The 20,338-nt window shown below is 51.1% G+C and overlaps 1 protein-coding gene across 4 annotated transcripts in view; it reads right to left on the bottom strand.

Annotated features, from left to right (window-relative positions):
- plekhf2 (pleckstrin homology and FYVE domain containing 2) overlaps positions 1–19,842 on the bottom strand; it is a 65,928-nt gene extending 46,086 nt beyond the window's left edge. For 3 of the 4 annotated variants that reach the window (XM_085992618.1, XM_085992616.1, XM_085992617.1), the window contains exon 1: positions 19,443–19,842. The gene's annotated coding sequence lies outside the window, so the exon portion shown is untranslated. The remainder of the gene's footprint in view (positions 1–19,442) is intronic. The other variant, XM_085992615.1, reaches the window with a different exon arrangement.
- Positions 19,843–20,338: the final 496 nt, after the last annotated feature.

Consider the following 20,338-nt stretch of genomic DNA (forward strand, 5'->3'; position numbering starts at 1 on the left):
CCCCCCCCCACCCCCACACAAACAACCCCCCCCCCCCACCCCCCACCCACACAACACACCCCCCCCCCCACCCCCACCCAAACACCCCCCCCCCCCCCACCCACACAACACCCCCCCCCCCCACCCCCACCCCACACCAACCCACCCCCCCCCACCCCACCCCCACCCCACACCCCCCCCCCCCCAACCCCACCCCACACAACACACCCCCCCCCCACCCCACCCACCACACCACACCCCCCCCCCCACCCCCACCCACACAACACCCCCCCCCCCCCCACCCCCACCCACAACACACACCCCCCCCCCCCCACCCCCACCCCACAACACACCCCCCCCCCCCACCCCCCCACACCAACACCCCCCCCCCACCCCCACCCCACCACCAACACACCCCCCCCCCCCACCCACCCCACAACACACCCCCCCCCCCCACCCCCACCCACACAACACACCCCCCCCCCCACCCCCACCCACACCACACCCCCCCCCCCCCCCACCCCACACAACACCCCCCCCCCCCCCACCCCCCACCCCACACAACACACCCCCCCCACCCCCCCACCCACCAAACACACCCCCCCCCCCCCCCCCACCCCACAACACACCCCCCCCACCCCACCCCCCCCCACACAACACCCCCCCCCCCCCCACCCCCACCAACACACCCCCCCCCCCCCCACCCACACAACACACCCCCCCCCCCCCCACCCCCACCAACAACCCCCCCCCCCACCCCACCCCACAACACACCCCCCCCCCCCCCCCACCCCCCCACCCCACCCCAACACACCCCCCCCCCCCACCCCACCCAACACACCCCCCCCCCACCCCACCACACAACACCCCCCCCCCCCACCCCACCAACACACCACCCCCCCACCCACCCCCCACCCCCACCACAACACACCCCCCCCCACCCCACCCCCCCCACAACACACCCCCCCCCCCCCCCACCCCCACCCCCCACCCACCACACCCCCCCCCCCCCACCCCCCACCACACAACACACCCCCCCCCCCCCCCCCACCCACAACCCCCACCCCCCCCCCCCACCCACACAACACACCCCCCCCACCCCACCCCCCCCCACCACAACACACCCCCCCCCCCACCCCCACCCCACACAACACACCCCCCCCCCCCCACCCCCACCCCACACAACACACCCCCCCCCCCCCCCCCCACAACACCCCCCCCCCCACCCAACAACACACCCCCCCCCCCCACCCACCCCAACACCCCCCCCCCCCCCACCCCACCCCACACAACAACCCCCCCCCCCCCACCCCACCACAACACACCCCCCCCCCCCCACCCACACAACACACCCCCCCCACCCCCACCCACAACACACCCCCCCCCCCCACCAACACAACACACCCCCCCCCCCCCACCCACACAACACACCCCCCCCCCACCCCCACCCACACAACACACCCCCCCCCCCCACCCCCACAACACACCCCCCCCCCCCACCCCCACAACACACCCCCCCCCCCCCACCACAACACACCCCCCCCACCCCACCCACACAACACACCCCCCCCCCCCACCCACACAACCACCCCCCCCCCCACCCCCACAACACACCCCCCCCCCCACCCACACAACACACCCCCCCCCCCCACCCACACAACACACCCCCCCCCCCACCCACACAACACACCCCCCCCCCCCCCACCACACAACACCCCCCCCCCCCCACCCACACAACACACCCCCCCCCCCACCCACACAACACACCCCCCCCCCCACCACACACACACCCCCCCCCCCCCACCACACAACACACCCCCCACCCCCACCCCACAACACACCCCCCCCCCACCCACACAACACACCCCCCCCCACCCACACAACACACCCCCCCCCCCCACCACAAACACACCCCCCCCCCCCCACCCACAACACACCCCCCCCCCCACCCACACAACACCCCCCCCACCCCACCCACACAACACACCCCCCACCCCTCCCTCTCTTCTCTCCCCCCCACCCCTCCCTCTCTCTCCCCCCCCACCCCTCCCTCTCTTCTCTCCCCCCCACCCCTCCCTCTCTCTCTCCCCCCCACCCCTCCCTCTCTTCTCTCCCCCCCACCCCTCCCTCTCTTCTCTCCCCCCCACCCCTCCCTCTCTCTCTCCCCCCACCCCTCCCTCTCTCTCCCCCCCACCCTCACTCCCCCCCACCCCTCCCTCTCTTCTCTCCCCCCCACCCCTCCCTCACTCTCTCCCCCCCACCCCTCCTCTCTTCTCCCCCCCACCCCTCCCCTCTTCTCTCCCCCCACCCCTCCCTCTCTTCTCCCCCCCACCCCTCCCTCTCTCTCCCCCCACCCCTCCCTCTCTCTCCCCCCCCACCCCTCCCTCTCTCTCTCCCCCCCACCCCTCCCACACTCTCTCCCCCCCACCCCTCCCCTCTCCCCCCCCACCCCTCCCTCTCCCCCCCCACCCCTCCCCCTCTCTCCCCCCCACCCCTCCCCCTCTTCTCTCCCCCCCACCCCTCCCCTCTTCTCTCCCCCCACCCCTCCCCCTCCCTCTCTTCTCTCCCCCCCACCCCTCCCCCTCCCTCTCTTCTCCCCCCCACCCCCCCACCCCTCCCCCTCCCCTCTCTCTCCCCCCCACCCCTCCCCCTCCCCTCTCTTCTCTTCTCCCCCCCACCCCTCCCCCTCCCTCTCTTCTCTTCTCCCCCCACCCCTCCCCCTCCCTCTCTTCTCTTCTCCCCCCCACCCCTCTCTCTCTCCTCCCTCCCACCCCTCCCCTCCCTCTCTCTCCCTCCCCCTCCCTCTCTCTTCTCCCCCCCACCCTCTCTTCTCTTCTCCCCCCCACCCCTCCCCCTCCCTCTCTCTCTTCTCCCCCCCACCCCTCCCCCTCCCTCTCTTCTCTTCTCCCCCCTCCCTCTCCCCCCTCCCTCTCTTCCCCTCTCTTCCCCCCCTCCCCTCCCTCTCTTTCCCCACCCCTCCCTCCCTCTTTCCCCCCCCCACCCCTCCCTCTTTCCCCCCCTCCCTCTTTCCCCCCCCCACCCCTCCCTCTTTCCCCCCTCCCCTCTTCCCCCCCCTCTCTTTCCCCCCCCCCTCTCTTTCCCCCCCTCTCTTTCCCCCCTCCCTCTCTTTCCCCCCTCCCTCTTTCCCCCCTCCCTCTCTTTCCCCCCTCCCTCTCTTTCCCCCCTCCCTCTCTTTCCCCCCCCCCTCTCTTTCCACCCCTCCCTCTCTTTCCACCCCTCCCTCTCTTTCCCCCCCCCACCCCTCCCTCTCTTTCCCCCCCCCACCCCTCCCTCTCTTTCCCCCCCCCACCCCTCCCTCTCTTTCCCCCCCCACCCCTCCCTCTCTTTCCCCCCCACCCCTCCCTCTCTTTCCCCCCCCACCCCTCCCTCTCTTTCCCCCCCCCACCCCTCCCTCTCTTTCCCCCCCCCACCCCTCCCTCTCTTTCCCCCCCCCACCCCTCCCTCTCTTTCCCCCCCCACCCCTCCCTCTCTTTCCCCCCTCCCTCTCTTTCCCACCCCTCCCTCTCTTTCCCCCCTCCCTCTCTTTCCCCCTCCCTCTCTTTCCCCCCTCCCTCTCTTTCCCCCCTCCTCTCTTTCCCCCCCTCCCTCTTTCCCCCTCCCTCTTTCCCCCCTCCCTCTCTTTCCCCCCTCCCTCTCTTTCCCCCTCCCTCTCTTTCCCCCTCCCTCTCTTTCACCCCTCCCTCTCTTTCACCCCTCCCTCTCTTTCCACCCCTCCCTCTCTTTCCCCCCCCCCACCCCTCCCTCTCTTCCCCCCCCCACCCCTCCCTCTCTTTCCCCCCCCCCACCCCTCCCTCTCTTTCCCCCCCCACCCCTCCCTCTCTTTCCCCCCCCACCCCTCCCTCTCTTTCCCCCCCCCACCCCTCCCTCTCTTTCCCCCCCCCACCCCTCCCTCTTTCCCCCCCCCACCCCTCCCTCTCTTTCCCCCCCCACCCCTCCCTCTCTTTCCCCCCCCCACCCCTCCCTCTCTTTCCCCCCCCCACCCCTCCCTCTCTTTCCCCCCCCCACCCCTCCCTCTCTTTCCCCCCCCCACCCCTCCCTCTCTTTCCCCCCCCCACCCCTCCCTCTCTTCCCCCCCCCACCCCTCCCTCTCTTTCCCCCCACCCCTCCCTCTTCCCCCCCCCCACCCCTCCCTCTCTTTCCCCCCCCACCCCTCCCTCTCTTTCCCCCCCCCACCCCTCCCTCTCTTTCCCCCCCCACCCCTCCCTCTCTTTCCCCCCCCCACCCCTCCCTCTCTTTCCCCCCCCACCCCTCCCTCTTTCCCCCCCCACCCCTCCCTCTCTTTCCCCCCCCACCCCTCCCTCTCTTTCCCCCCCCACCCCTCCCTCTCTTTCCCCCCCCACCCCTCCCTCTCTTTCCCCCCCACCCCTCCCTCTCTTCCCCCCCACCCCTCCCTCTCTTTCCCCCCCCCACCCTCTCTTTCCCCCCACCCCTCCCTCTTTCCCCCCCACCCCTCCCCTCCCTCTCTTCCCCCCCACCCCTCCCTCTCTTCCCCCCCACCCCTCCCTCTCTTCCCCCCACCCCTCCCTCTCTTCCCCCCACCCCTCCCTCTCTTCCCCCCCACCCCTCCCCTCCCTCTCTTCCCCCCCACCCCTCCCCTCCCTCTCTCCCCCCCCCACCCTCTCTTCCCCCCAGTCGCTCTCTCTCTCTTCCAACAACAACATGCCCTCGAAAAAGCCTCGGCACCGCCGGGCACTTCAGCTAGTTGTTTATAAAGCAGTGAAAAGGATCTAATTTGGGGAGGTCGACAAAGAGGAAGTCTTGGAGCAGCTCTACCATTTGAAACTCGTATTTTGGTTAGTTTGCACAGCAAGTAGGGGCTAGGTTTTTACTTTCTAAAAAGGACATTTTGTATTTCAAAAATCATAGTTTGGCAGGGGATACATTAACAGATTAAAATAATTGTGAGAATGTGTGCGTAAAAGGGAAGTTAGTTAATGTTATTTGTTTAGGGTGAAGGGCTGGGAAAAATCAACTGAAGGCTCCAGACTGGCAAAATGGAGAATGGCTGGCAAGAGAAGCATGTACCAGACGAGGAAGAGGAGCCAGAGGCCAGGAGAGGCAAAGAGGTGCAGCTACCAATTGAAGCGGGAGGCTATCAGAGGTGAATGAAAAAATAGAATCCACAGAGAGAGATACAAGATAATAAAAGGTCAATCACACTAATAGGTGTAGTCTACAGACCACCTAATAGTGGAAGAACATAAGAAATAAGAGTAGGCCATACGGCCCCTCGAACCTGCTCCGCCATTCATAAGATCATGGCTGATCGTCGACCTCAACTCCACTTTCCCGCCCGATCTCCATATCCCTCGACTCCCCTAGAGTCCAAAAATCTATCTATCTCAGCCTTGAATATCCTCAAAGACTCAGCATTCACAGCCCTCTGGGGGCAGAGAATTCCAAAGATTCACAACCCTCCGAGTGAAGAAATTCCTCCTCATCTCAGTCTTAAATGACCTACCCCTTATCCTGAGATGATGCCCCCTAGTTCTAGACACTCCAGCCAGGGGAAACAACCTCTCAGCATCTACCCTGTCAATCCCCTTCAGAATCTTGTATGTTTCAATGAGATCATCGCTCATTCTTCTAGACAAGAGTGTATAGGCCCATTCTACACAACCTCTCATCATAGGACAGCTCTCGCATCCCAGGAATCAATCTAGTGAACCTTCATTGCACCGCCTCAAAGGCAAGTAATATCCTTCCTTAGATAAGGAGACCAAAACTGTGCACAGTACTCCAGGTGTGGTCTCACCAAAGCCCTGCACAATTGTAGCAAGGCTTCCTTACTCTTGTACTCCAACCCGCTTGCAATAAGGGCCAACTTGCCATTTGCCTTCCTTATTGCTTGCTGTACCTGCATGCTAGCTTTCTGTGTTTCCTGCATGCTAGCTTTCTGTGTTTCCTGCACGAGGACACCCAAATCTCTCTGAACACCAACATTTGAAAGTTTCTTACCATTTAAAAAATATTCTGTTTCTCTATTCTTCCTACCAAAGTGAATAACCTCACATTTCCCTACATTATACTCCATCTGCCACCTTACTGCCCACTCACTTAGTCTATCTATACCCTTTTGCAGACTCTGTTCTCCTCACAGCTTACTGTCCCACGCAGCTTTGTATCAGCAGCAAACTTGGATACATTACACTCGGTCGCTTCATCTCGGTCATTAATAGATTGTAAATAGCGGAGGCCCCAACACTGATCCTTGCGGCACCCCACTAGTTACAGCCTGCCAACCTGAAAGAGGGGTGGAGGAAGAAATATGCAGACAAATTAGGGAAATGAGTAAAAAATAGAAATCATCATCATGGGGGATTTCAACTACCACGATATTAATTGGACAGAAGAGGTAGGTAAAGGGGATAAGGGAATGGAGTTCCTACAACGTGTACAGGACTCCTTTCTAACCCAATACGCAAAAAGCCCAAGGGAGGATTCGCTATTCGATCTAGTAACAGGGAATGAACCTGGGCAGATGAGAGAAGTAAAAGATGGGGAACATCTAGGCAATAGTGACCATAATATAATACGCTTTAAGATGCTAAGTGAGAAGGACATAAGTACGATGAAAACCAGGGTAATAGATTGGAGAAAAGCTGATTGAGGGGCTGAGAATAGAACTTGGGAAAATAAAATAGGCAACAATATTGGCAAACAATGATATAGAACAGCAATGGGAAACATTTAAAACAGTCTTCAGAGTGCAGGAACAATATATTCCGCTAAAAGGAAAGAACAAACTAAACACTAATATGAGACTCCATGGATGAATAAAGCCATAAGGGAACAATTGAGTGTAAGGAAAGAGACATGCATTAAGTACATAGACAACAGAGGAATGCATGATATGGGAGAATATGAAGAGATTGGGATAGAAGTAAAAAAAAAGTTAGGAAGGCAAAGAGCAACTATGAACTTAAATCATCAAGGAACATAAAACAAAATAGTAAAATATTTTACAGGCACGTCAATAAAAAGGTTGGGATGGGAACAGGGCCATTAAGGGATAGACAGGATAATACCACAGGTGACGATAGAGATGGCAGAAATATTAAATAGTTACTTTGCTTCAGTATTTGCCAGGGAGATAGAACAGGAAGACATGACATTGGATGATGAGCTTAGTAATGAGATAAGTGCATTCAAAATAAGAGAGGATATATTAAATAAACTAATCAAACTCAGGATAAAACCCACATTTTAAAAGAATCTAGGGAAGAGATAGCAGAGGCATTACTGCACATATTTAATAATTCGTACGGTGCAGTGCCAGAGGACTGGCAGATAGCCAACGTAATACCTATATTTAAGGGGGATAGAACATGTCCAGGGAATTATAGACCAGTCAGCTTAACATCGGTGGTAGGAAAAATAATGGAATCCCTACTAAAGGAGAAAATAGAAGAACATCTAGAAACCAAAAATATAATGAATAGTCAGCATGGATTTCAAAAGGGAAAGTCTTGCTTGACTAACTTCATTGAATTTTTTGAAGAGGTACCAGAGAGAGTAGACAATGGTAATGCAGTACATGTAATTTATCTAGATTTTCAAAAGGCCTTCAATAAGGTACCCCATAATAGACTAATGAACAAGGTCAGAGAATGCAGAGTCAGGGGACAAGTAGCAGAATGGAGAGCTAGCTGGCTTCAAGACAGAAAGCAGAGAGTAGGGGTAAAGGGTAGCTATTCACAGTGGCAGAAGGTGGGTAATAGTGTTCCACAAGGATCAGGGCTGGGACCACTGTTGTTCACAATTTCGACTTTGGAATCAAAAACACAATTTCTAAATTTGTGAATGACACCAAATTGGGGGAGACAGTCAATACTGAGGAGGACTGCAACAAATTACAGGAGGAAATTAACAAACTTGCAGAATGGGCGTATAATTGGCAAATGAAGTTCAACACAGATAAATGCAAGGTATTCAATTTTGGTAGGAAGAATAGGGAGGTCACATTACTTGGAGGGTGCGAGTGGGGTAGAGGAACAAAGGGATCTCGGAGTACAAATACACAAATTAAAAGTTGCGACACAGGTTAGCAAGGCCGTAAAAAAAGCAAACCAAGCACTAGGGTTTATTTCTAGAGGGATAGAATTAAAAAGTAGGGAAGTTATGATAAACCTGTATCGAACCTTGGTTAGACCACACTTGGGGTACTGCGCCCAGTTCTGCTCGCCATATTATAAAAAGGATATAGAGGCACTGGAGAGGGTGCAGAGAAGATTTACAAGGATGATGCCAGAAATGCGAGGGTATGCATATCAGGAAAGGACGAACAGGCTGGGTCTCTTTTTGTTTGAAAAAAAGGCTATGGGGTGAGAGGTCTTTAAAATTATGAAAATTTTTGATAAAGTGGCTAGAGAGAGAATGCTTTCACTTGTGGGGAAGAGCATAACTAGAGGCCACCAAGAAATCCAATAGGGAACTCAGAAGAAACTTCTTTACCCAAAGAGTGGTGAGAATGTGGAACTCGCTACCACTGGGAGTGGTTGAAGCGAAAAGTAAAGAAGCATTTAACGGGAGGCTAGATAAGCATATGAGGGAGAAGGGATTAGAGGGTCATGCTGATAGTGTTAGATGAGGAAAGACGGGAGGAGGCTCGAGTGGAGCATAAACACCGGCATGGACTGGATGGGCCGAATGGGCCGTTTATCCAATGGAATCCTATGAAAAAGTGGAGGGGTGGCGAAGGAAACAGACGATGGGCAGTGAATAGCAGTGGGAAGCCGTGAGAGTTGAAGACTGCAGTCAGAAGCATAGGCAGGGAGGTTGTGAATAATGCAGAAGTGGAAATTGAACAACAGAGATCTTGGGTTGTCATTCAGAGAGGGTGATCCATCCATGGGACAGAGGGCATCGTAGGACAGCTGAGAGGCGAGAAAGAGAGGTGCTTAAAAAACTAAACTGAAGACTTAGAAGGAAAAGAATGTTGAAGTCCTACAGTGGAGCGCCACAGGGGAGGGGGATGTCACCATAGATGGATGTCATATCAAGAAGTCTTATGGTTTCAGTCAATAAAGGTCAAGAAAACATCCTGATCACCACATATTTAAACTGACAAATCAGAACTCCTTCGGAGGAAAGCAAGAGCGCAGAACGTACTCAAAGTGGGTTTTTTCAATATTCACCAAAATTTGCTTAGGTTGTACCAACCGAGCTGGCCGAGTCTTGAAGGATATAGCTGCCAGAGTGGGTTTGCGTCAGATGTGAGAAAACCAACACGAGGAAGTAACCTATTTTACCTCATCCTCAACATGTTGCAGAATCAACTGTCCATGATAACTCTGGTAACTGTGACCAACACATGGTCCTTATGAAGGGAAAGCCTCGTCTCTATCGTGAGGACATCCTCCAGCATGTAGAGTGGCAATACCACCATGATAGTTTGTTTCATTTAAGCATAGATCTAGCAGCCAAAAATGGGAACCCGTGATACACTGTGGAGCCATCAGCAGCAGTTGAATTGTATACAACCACAATCTAATCACATCTTTCACTCCTTGATCACTATCAAGCCAACAGACTAAACCCTGGTTCATTGTGGAGTGTGGAAGGGTGTCCAGCACTCAGCATACCCAAAAATGAAGAACTTACCCAGCGAATCATAAAATCATACAGCACAGGAGGTCATTTGGCACATCGTGCCTATGACGAGCTATCCAATTAGTACCACTCCGCTGCTCTTTCCCCATTTTTCCCTTGCAAATATATATCTATAATTCCCTTTTGAAAGTTACTATTGAATCTACATCCACCATCCTTTCAGGCAGTGTATTCCAGATCTTCTTAAGCAGTCCCTCGGAACCGAGGATGACTTGCTTCCACATTAAAAATGAGTTCTCAGGTGACTGATGAGTCCAATGCGGGACCTACAGTCTCTGTCACAGGCGGGGCAGACGGTGGTTGAAGGGGCGGATGGGTGAGGTGCTTGGGTTGACGTGCGCTCCTTCCGCTTGCTCCCGAAGAGACTCGAGGTGTTCAGTGCCTTCCCGGATGCTTCTCCTCCACTTTGTGCGGTCTTGGGCCAGGGATTCCCAGGTGTCGATGGGGATGTTGCACTTTTTCAAGGAGGCTTTGAGGGTGTCCTTGAAGCGTTTCCTCTGCCCACCTGGGGCTCTCTTGCCGTGTCGGAGCTCCGAGTAGAGCACTTGTTTTGGGAGTCTCGTATCGGGCATGCAGACAATGTGACCCGTCCATCGGAGCTGATCGAGCGTGGTCAAAGCGTCGATGCTGGGGATGTTGGCCTGAGCGAGAACAGAGACTTTAGTGCGCCTATCCTGCCAATGGATTTGCAGGATCTTGCGGAGGCTGCCTGCTGTACATGGGCCATGTACAGCAGGCACCTCAAAGCACTGGAGAGGTACCACCAATGCTGCCTCCACATTCCAGATCACAAAACAACTCGCTGCATTAAAAAAAGATGCCCTTTATACCCAAGTCCAGGCGAAGCTCCGACAGAGGTACATAGACTCCCCAACCACTGGATCAATCAAGAATGGTGTTAGGGAATCAAGCAACAAGAGAAACAAGTTCTATGAACAGCCCACCCTCAACCATGGCTTGCACATGAGTCAAGACAGAATTGGTGATCGCAAGCATCTTCAGTCAAAGGTATTGTGTGGTGATCCTTCTCTGCTTCCCCCACCCTCCAAAGGCCCCCTCCCAGATACCATTATCCAGCCAATTGGATCCACTCCGCATGACGTAATGTGGCTGGGTGCCCTGGATATAGCAACAGCTACAGACCATGACAATGCCCACCTGTAGTGCTGAAGATTTGTGCACTAAAGTTAGGTCGTCCCCTAGCCAATCTGTTCTAGTACTACTATGACACTAGCATCTACTCAATGTGAAAGATTGCCCTGGTTTGCACTATACATATAAGCAGGATAAATCTAACCCAGCCAATCAGTAAAGCAACAGAAGGCGTCAACAAAAGTGCCATCAAGCAACACCTATTCACCAATAATCTTTCTACTGACACTCAGTTCAAGCTCCAATAGAACCACTTGGCTTCAGATCTCATCAGCGCGTTAATCCAGACATGGCCACAAGAGCTAAATGTCAGAAGAGACTTGAGAGTAGCCGCCCTCGACAGCAAGGCAGCATCTGACCAAGAATGGCATGAAGCAACCCTAGCAAAGTAGAAATCAGTGGAGAGTGAACAGGAAAACCCTCCAGTGGGTAGAGTCATACCTGAAGCAAAGGAAAATGGCTGTGGCTGTCTAAGGTCAGTCATCACTGCAGGAGTTTCCCCAGAGGAACATCCTTGGCCCAACCAGCTCCAGCTGGCACAATGACCTTCCCTCTTTCACAATGTCAGGCAGTTTGATGATTCCAGTGTTCAGTTCCATTTACAACTCCTTTGATAATAAAGCAGCTCATGCCAGCCTACAGCAGGACCGGTATAACATCCAGGCTTGGGGTAGCATTCACACCACATAGTGCTAGGTAATGACCATCTCCAACAAAAGAAAGCCCAGTCAGCTCCCCTTGACCTAATGGCACCACCATCAACATCTTGGGAAGGGAGGTCACCATTAACTACAAGCCATACAAACACTAGCTACAAGAGATGGGCAGAGGTTGGATACTATGTCAAGTTGCTAATCTTCTGATCCCTCAAAACCTCTTCACAATCTACAAGACTTAAGTCAGGATTATGATAGAATACTCACCAATTACACAGCTGATGGGCACAGATGCAATACTATCCAGGACAGAGCAGTTCACTTGATTGCTGCCCCGGCCACTGGATTCCAATATCTATCCCTTAAACAACTGGTGCACTGCGGATGCAGTATATATGATCTACACGGTGCATTGCAACACATCACCAAGGTTACTTCAAAACACCCCCTCCAAGAAGGACACCACCATCAATGTCATGGGAACACCATCGCCTCCAATTCCCCCTTCCGCCCCCACCCCCAAGTCACACACCATCCTATCTTGGACACATCGTCATTCCTTCGTGGGTCAATATCCTAGAATGGTGTACATAACACTATTTGGGGAGCATCATCACAAGGACTGCCACAGTTCAAGAAGAAAGCACCCACTACCTTCTCAGGGAAACTAGGAATGGATAATAAATTTGGCCTTGCCAGCATCGCCCACATCCGAAGAACAAATAATTTTTAAAAGTGCACCCAACTAACTACTTCAAGTAACAATCTGGAAAGATTTTACCTGCCTCCAAAACATTCAAGTAAACTTCCTGAAAAGACATCCAACTTACAACCTACATCATTAAACACTAACCAGTTCCTTGCCACATGATGGCATTTCTAGTCTCAAAAACTCAGGACGTAAACCACATCATTCAATCACCCTTGCCTAAAATTTTTTTCATAACCTTCAATTCTATTACCACATTGTAGTCAGACATTTACCCAGATTTTTTCTTTGAAACAATTATGTACTGCAGTTTTAACACTTCTGCTGCAAACCTATTCCACATATCCACTATTCTGTACGAGTGGAACATTATAACTGCGCTTGAGGCTTAGTAATGTTGAAGACCCCACAATCTGGTTTTCACCACTCAGAGATCCTGTGACTGCTGTGTGCTTTCCTTCATCAAGCCCTTGGCCTCTTCTTTTGACACTGGATCATTCCAGTGACTCGCCACAGCAGTCCACCTTCGAGCACTATTCTTTCCTTTACATGGAAAACATCACAAGTCACTTTACAGAGGGAGGAAGAAAAAAAGATAGATAAAGGAACAGATACTGAGCCATGCAGGCTGAAATTAGGATTTTTTTTTTCATTGATAGGATGTGGGCGTCGCTGGCTAGGCCTGCATTTAGTGCCCATCCCTAATTGCCCTTGAGAAGATGGTGGTGAGCCGCCTTCTTGAACCGCTGCAGTCCATATGGTGTAGGTACACCCACAATGCTGTTAGGAAGGGAGTTCCAGGATTTTGGCCCAGCGACAGTGAAGGAACGGCGATACAGGTCCAAGTCAGGATGGTGTGTGGCTTGGAGGGGAACTTGTAGGTGGTGATAGAAACATAGAAACATAGAGATAGGAACAGGAGTAGGCCATTCGGCCCTTCGAGCCTGCTCCGCCATTCAATGAGATCATGGCTGATCTTCATCTGAGATCTTAGCTGATCTTACCAGTTCAGTACCCCGTCCCCGCCTTTTCTCCGTAACCCTTAATCCCCTTAGCCTTCAGAAATATATCCAATTCTCTCTTGAAAATATTTATTGAATTAGCCTTCACAGCCCTCTGTGGCAGGGAATTCCACAGGCTCACCACTCTTTGAGTGAAGAAATTCTTCCTCATCTCTGTTTTAAATGATTTGCCCGCTATTTTTAGACTGTGGCCCCTGGTTCTGTGCTCCCCTGCCATTGGAAACATTCTCTCTGAATTCAGCCTGTCCAGGCCTGCCATAATTTTATATGTTTCGATGAGATCCCCTCTCAATCTTCTAAACTCCAGTGAGTACAAGCCCAAACTATTCAATCTCTCCTCGTAGGTCATTCCCGCCATTCCAGGTATCAGCCTGGTGAATCGCCGCTGCACTCTTTCCATGGCAAGAACATCCTTCCGCAGATGGGGCGACCAAAACTGTACACAATACTCCAGATGCGGTCTCACCAGCACCTTGTACAGCTGTAGTAAGGTATCCCTATTCCTATACTCGAACCCCCTTGATATGAAGGCCAACATACCATTTGCCTTCTTAATCGCCTGTTGCACCTGCATGCTCTCCTTCAGTGACTGGTGCACAAGAACACCCAGGTCCCTCTGCACTTCCCCATCTCCCAATCTATTGCCATTTAGATAATAATCTACCCTCCTGTTTTTACCCCCAAAGTGGATAACCTCGCATTTATCCACATTATAGTGCATCTGCCACGTATCCGCCCATTCCCCCAACTTGTCCAAATCGCACTGTAGCCTCCTGACATCCTCATCAGAGCCCACCCCTCCTCCTAGTTTAGTGTCGTCAGCGAATTTGGAAATATTGCATCCAATTCCCTGATCCAGATCATTTATATATATTGTGAACAGCTGGGGTCCCAGGACAGATCCTTGCGGCACCCCGCTGGTCACTGCCTGCCACTCCGAAAACGAGCCGTTTATTCCAACTCTCTGTTTTCTATCCGCCAGCCAGTTCTCTATCCACGTTAATACTTTGCCCCCAATCCCATGAGCCTTAATTTTGCATGATAATCTTTTGTGTGGAACCTTATCGAAGGCTTTCTGGAAGTCAAGGTACACCACATCCACTGGCTCTCCCCCATCTATTTTACCAGTTACTTCCTCAAAAAATTCCAGCAGATTAGTCAAACACGATTTACCCTTTGTAAATCCATGTTGACTCTGTCCGATCCTTTCCCCATTTGTCAAGTGCTCCGCTATTTTATCCTTAATAATGGACTCTAGCATTTTGCCCACAACCGATGTAAGGCTTACTGGTCTATAATTCCCTGCTTTCTCTCTACCCCCCTTTTTAAATATTGGGGTAACATTAGCTACCCTCCAATCCACGGGTACTGTTCCCGAGTCAATGGAGTTCCGGAAGATGATCCTTAGAGCATCTGCTATCTCCAGGGCCACCTCCTTAAGTACCCTAGGATGTAGTTTATCAGGCCCCGGGGATTTGTCGGCCTTCAGTCCCCTCAACTTACCCAACACCATATCCCTAGAGATACTAATTTCTGTCAGCTCCTCCCTCTCATTAGTCCCTATGTTTGCCGATATTCCTGGGAGGTTATTTGTGTCCTCCTTTGTGAATACAGAACCAAAGTATGAGTTTAATTGGTCTGCCATTTCCTTATTCTCCATTATATATTCTCCCGAATCGGACTGCAAGGGACCGACTTGGGATTTTACCAGTCTTTTCCTCCTGATATACCGATAAAAGCTTTTGCAGTCTGTCTTTATGTTTGCTGCAAGTTTACTTTCGTATTCTATTTTCCCCTTCCTGATTAATCCCTTTGTCCTCTTTTGCTGTATCCTGTACTGCCCCCAATCTTCCGGTCTGGTGCTTTTTTTTGCCAGTTGATATGCCCTTTTTTTTGATTTTATGCTGTCCCTAATTTCCCTCGTTATCCACGGTTGAGCCACCTTTTTAGGTTTATTTTTATGCCAAACCGGTATAAACATGTTCTGGAATTCTTCCATTCTATCTTTGAATGCTTGCCATTGTCTATCCACTGTCAATCCCCCCAGAAACACCACCCAATCAATCTTACCCAATTCCCGTCTCATACCCTCGTAATTCCCTTTATTTAAGTTCTGGACCTTAGTCTCTGATTCAATTTCCTCACTCTCCATCTCGACTGAGAGCTCGATCATATTATGATCGCTCTGACCCAAGGGGCCTCGTACAAGAAGATTGTTGATAAGTCCCTTCTCATTGCACAATACCCAGTCTAAAATGGCCTGATCTCGAGTCGGCTCCTCGACATATTGGTCCAGATAACCGTCCCGAAAACATTCCAGGAATTCCTCCTCCTCAGAATTTTTACTAATTTGGGTAGTCCAATCAATATGTAAATTAAAGTCACCCATGATGACAGCTGTGCTCTTATCGCACGCTTCTCTAATTTCCCTTTTTATGCCTTCCCTCACCTCCATATTACTATTTGGAGGCCTATATATCACACCCACTAACGTTTTCCTCCCCTTGCTATTTCTCATTTCTACCCATACAGATTCCGTTTCATCCGAGTTAATATCCTTCCTTTCCATTGCATTAATCCCCTCCTTTACCAGCAATGCTACCCCACCTCCCCTACCTTTTTGCCGATCCTTCCTAAATATTGTATATCCCTGGATGTTAAGTTCCCAGCCTTGCCCACCCTGCAGCCACGTTTCTGTAATCCCAATCAAATCATACTTGTTTACCTCTATTTCCACAACTAATTCATCCACCTTGTTCCTAATGCTTCTAGCATTAAGATACAAAGCCTTCAGGCTTGCTTTTTTCACACTCTCATTATGAATTAGTTTGGCCCTTTGTGTTTCTCTCCTTTGCTTATTGCTTCTCACCTTTCTACCATCTATTTCTGACTTCATATGACTTCCCTCTTTTCCACTATCTAGGTTCCCATCCCCCTGCCAAATTAGTTTAAATCCTCCCGAACCGCCCTAGAAAATATTACCCCTAGGACATCGGCTCCCTCACAGCTCAGGTGTAGACCGTCCCCTTGGTACAGGTCACTCCTCCCCAAGAACTGGTTCCAATGCCTCAAGAATTTAAATCCCTCTCCCTTGCACCACTGCTCAAGCCACGTATTTAGCTTATCTATCTTACTCTCTCTAAACTTATTAGCTCGTGGCACTGGTAGCAATCCAGAGATTACTACCTTTGAGGTCCTACTTTTCAATTTAGCTCCTAACTCCCTAAATTCAGCTTGTAGGACCTCCTCCCTCTTTTTACCAACATCGTTGGTACCTACATGTACCACGACAACTGGCTGATCCCCCTCCCCCTTCAGAATGCTCTGCACCCGCTCCGAGACATCCTTGACCCTTGCACCAGGGAGGCAACATACCATCTTGGAGTCTCGGTCTGCTGCCCTTGTCCTTCTAAGTGGTAGAGGTCGCAGGTTTGGAAGGTGCTGTTGAAGGAGCTTTGGCGAGTTGCTGCAGTGCATCTTGTAGATGGTACACACTGCAGCCACAGTGCGCCGGTGGTGGAGGGAGTGAATGTTGAAGGTGGTGGATGGAGTGCCAATCAAGCGGGCTGCTTTATCCTGAATGGTGTCAAGCTTCTTGAGTGTTGTTGGAGCTGCACTCATCCAGGCAAGTGGAGAGTATTCCATCACACTCCTGACTTGTGCCTTGTAGATCGTGGAAAAGCTTTGGGGAGTCAGGAGGTGAGACACTCGCCGCAGAATTCCCAGCCTCTGGCCTGCTCTTGTAGCCACAGTATTTATATGGCTGGTCCAGGTCAGTTTCTGATCAATGGTAACCCCCCAGGATGTTGATAGTGGGGGATTCAGCGATGGTAATGCCATTGAATGTCAAGGGGAGATAGTTAGAGTCTCGCTTGTTGGAGATGGTCATTGCCTGGCACTTGTGTGGTGCGAATGTTACTTGCCACTTGTCAGCCCAAGTCTGAATGTTGTCCAGGTCTTGCTGCATATGGACACGGACTGCGTCAGTATCTGACGAGTCTCGAATGGTGCTGAACAGTGAGCAATCATCAGCGAACATCCCCACTTCTGACCTTATGATGGTGTGTTAGAACTATTTGCTTGCATGGAGGATAAACGCCGACACAGACCGGTTGGGTCAAATGGCCCATTTCCGTGCTGTAATTTCCAAGTATTTCTATATATTGTTGGTATTATTAAAACTTTAGACAGTTAACCCAAATTTTAATAGGAAAATTATTGACTTCCACTATATAGATTGCATTATAAAGATGTAAATACATTTTACACAAGATCTATATAGTACTTCTAGGATACAGTCAAAACACTGTGTACAAATTGGGCTTATTATTAAATACTTCTTAGGCAGTCCCTCGGAACCGAGGATGACTTGTTTCCACATTAAAAATGAGTTCTCAGGTGACTGATGAGTCCAATGCGGGACCTAGAGTCTCTGTCACAGGTGGGGCAGACGGTGGTTGAAGGGACGGGTGGGTGGGGTGCTTGGGTTGACGTGCACTCCTTGCGCTTGGTTTCCGCTTGCTCCCGGCGAAAAGACTCGAGGTGTTCAGCGCCTTCCCTATTATTAAATAGCCTATTTATTCACTACACAAACTAATCCTCATCAAGTAAACCATTCTTTTCTTAAGCATACTGATCCAGAGCACAGCTGCAGTGTTGCCTCACCTACATAAAACTTTCTAGAAATTTAGCATCAGTGAGGAGGACTCAGAACTTAACTAAATTATAAGTACTGTATGTACATACAAAACTCCACCTCAGATGACTAATTCTTGGCATTGTAAACTTTTCCATAAATACTAACCATCAGCCATAAACAGCCCACTAAGTTTCCCTTAAGAAAGTCACCAGAATTTGTCAAACTTCAAATTACCATAAATTACCAGAAACTCCAACAGTTCCGTGATCAAAAAAATAATCAGTGAAGTACCCAGATTTTGCTCCAGCGTAAATACTTAATTTAAAACTGGTTTATATTAAATTGGAGTAAAATTTTAATTAGCAAAAAAATTAAAAATGTATCTGCACTAGTAATGTGGCTCCCTTCAGCTAATAAGCCACTCCAAAAAAACTGCTATAATCAGAAGTACTGCGAGATGAATGCAATATATTTTCAGCAATGAAACCAACCAAGTGTCAGGGTAATTATAAGTTGACCGCCTACGACCATTTAGAATTAAACTCAAGCACATGGGCACAGGAGTAGGCCATTCAGACCAACAAACCTGTTCTGACATTAAATGACTGATCTGAAATCCATTTACCCACCTTTGCTCCATATCCCTTAATATGGGACCTAACAAAAATCTATTGGTCTCAATCGACCCATCATTTACTGCCTTTTGAGGGAGAAAATTCCAAATCCCCACTACCTTTGTGTGAAGTGTTTCCTGATTTCGCTCCTGATGGCTTAGCTCTAATTCAGATCCTCAGCCAGATTTAGAGTAAAAATAGGAAAGAAAGTTGGGATAGAAATGATATTCTGTCCGAGATACGTAACTTTTTTTCTAATTATGTTTTAGTCCCACGTACATATATTTTAAAAGGCTGACCAATTTAAACACCGTGGATTCTTTCGACGGCACTCAATTTGAATGTCAATCAATATATATGTTAGATACAAGCCTTGAATCAAAACAACTCGAGTGTGTGACCTGCACATTCAAACCCAGTGAAAGCTCACATTACCAGTCCTACGAGAAGCTGCATACGCCCAGAAACGTTGAGAAAACAACTTGTTGTTACGACTTACTCTTTTAAAAAGTCAACGCCAGTGAGCTGAAATAATAAATAACTTGGGGAGTGTCGTAGAAATATCGCTGGTGAAACCTCAGAGACACAGAACCTGTCATTTTAAAGAACACCAGCAATAGTTGGTGATTTTTTTAAAAATTCCACAACACGGTCTCTATGTGACACATATAAACACTCGCAAATGAAATTAAGAGCCCCGGGGCCGGGACGGTCCGGCACTCGCCGCCCGGGGCGGGGACACTCCGGCTCCCGCCGCCTGGGCTGTTGTTATTCGTTCGGACCACACGCGACACAAGTTCCAACGTTACCGTTTTCCCCTCGCATTTACTGCCCTGGACTGGCTGAATGTTAAAGCCCAGAGCCAGCTTCCCCCCACCCCGGGCTATCTCAATCGCTCGCTTTCCCCGGTCCCCACAGCCGCCCGACGCCAAGTTACCACACACACTGGCAACAGTTCGCTCTTTTTTTACTTTACTCGACAAACCGCCCCGCCGACTCTCAACTTCCAGAAACAACCGTCACCTCTCGCTCGCTTACCATTGACTTTGTCAGGCGTTAAACGCGGCGCAGTTTACTCAGCCTGAAGCCGGTGTCGAAGGCTTTCTCCCAAGTTGTTTCCCGGCCCGCTTCACTTGCTCACTCGCCTCACGGTTTCTTCCCTCTCCCCAGTGGATCGCAAATATGGCGACGATGGGATTGGCATCAGGATCGCAAGCGCCCAGGCGTCGCTCACAACGTCGGCACGCACAATCCAGGCTGCCAGACGTCAGGGCGTCGGTGAGGGGAGAGAATCCCCGCGCGTCACCTCAGAAGCCGATTACGTGATTCAACGCTGGCAACCACAACCCACAACAACTTGCATTTATATCACACCTTCAACATAGGACAAAAGTCCCAAGGCACAGAAGAAGGCTATTCGAGCCCATGCCGGCTGTCTGCAAGAGCAATTTACAATTTACAATTTAAATCGCTTTATTGGCATGATAAGTTACATCTTATGTTGCCAAAGCATCAAAATACATTTATGGTTTAGCACATAAACGCAATTCTATTCATACAGTGTATAAACAGGTATATCCCTGAGTGTATAAATATACATTCGCATTGTTTATATATATTTTTTTCTTAGTTTACTGGTTGTCCCTCTGTTCATGGCAAGCTGTAACATAGTGCGCCGCCAGTGTTATACAGCTTCTCTCCTCTCCCAGTAGGAATGGGAGTTTTTGGTTGTCATTCAGATTTCTGAAATCAGGGCATATTTGTGAGAATTTTTGGTAGAAATTCTCCCTGATGCCCTGATATTTTCCACAAGCTGTGAGGAAGTGCATCTCTGTCTCCACCACTCCCTGACTGCAGTGAGAGCATATCCTGTCCTCTCTTGGCAGCCTGGTCTGCCTGTGTCTGCCTTTTTCGATCGCTAGGCTATGTTCGCT

This window comes from Somniosus microcephalus, chromosome 7 (assembly GCF_052327205.1).
Source record: "Somniosus microcephalus isolate GS21.2 chromosome 7, FLI_Smic_1.0, whole genome shotgun sequence".
NCBI lineage: Eukaryota > Metazoa > Chordata > Chondrichthyes > Squaliformes > Somniosidae > Somniosus > Somniosus microcephalus.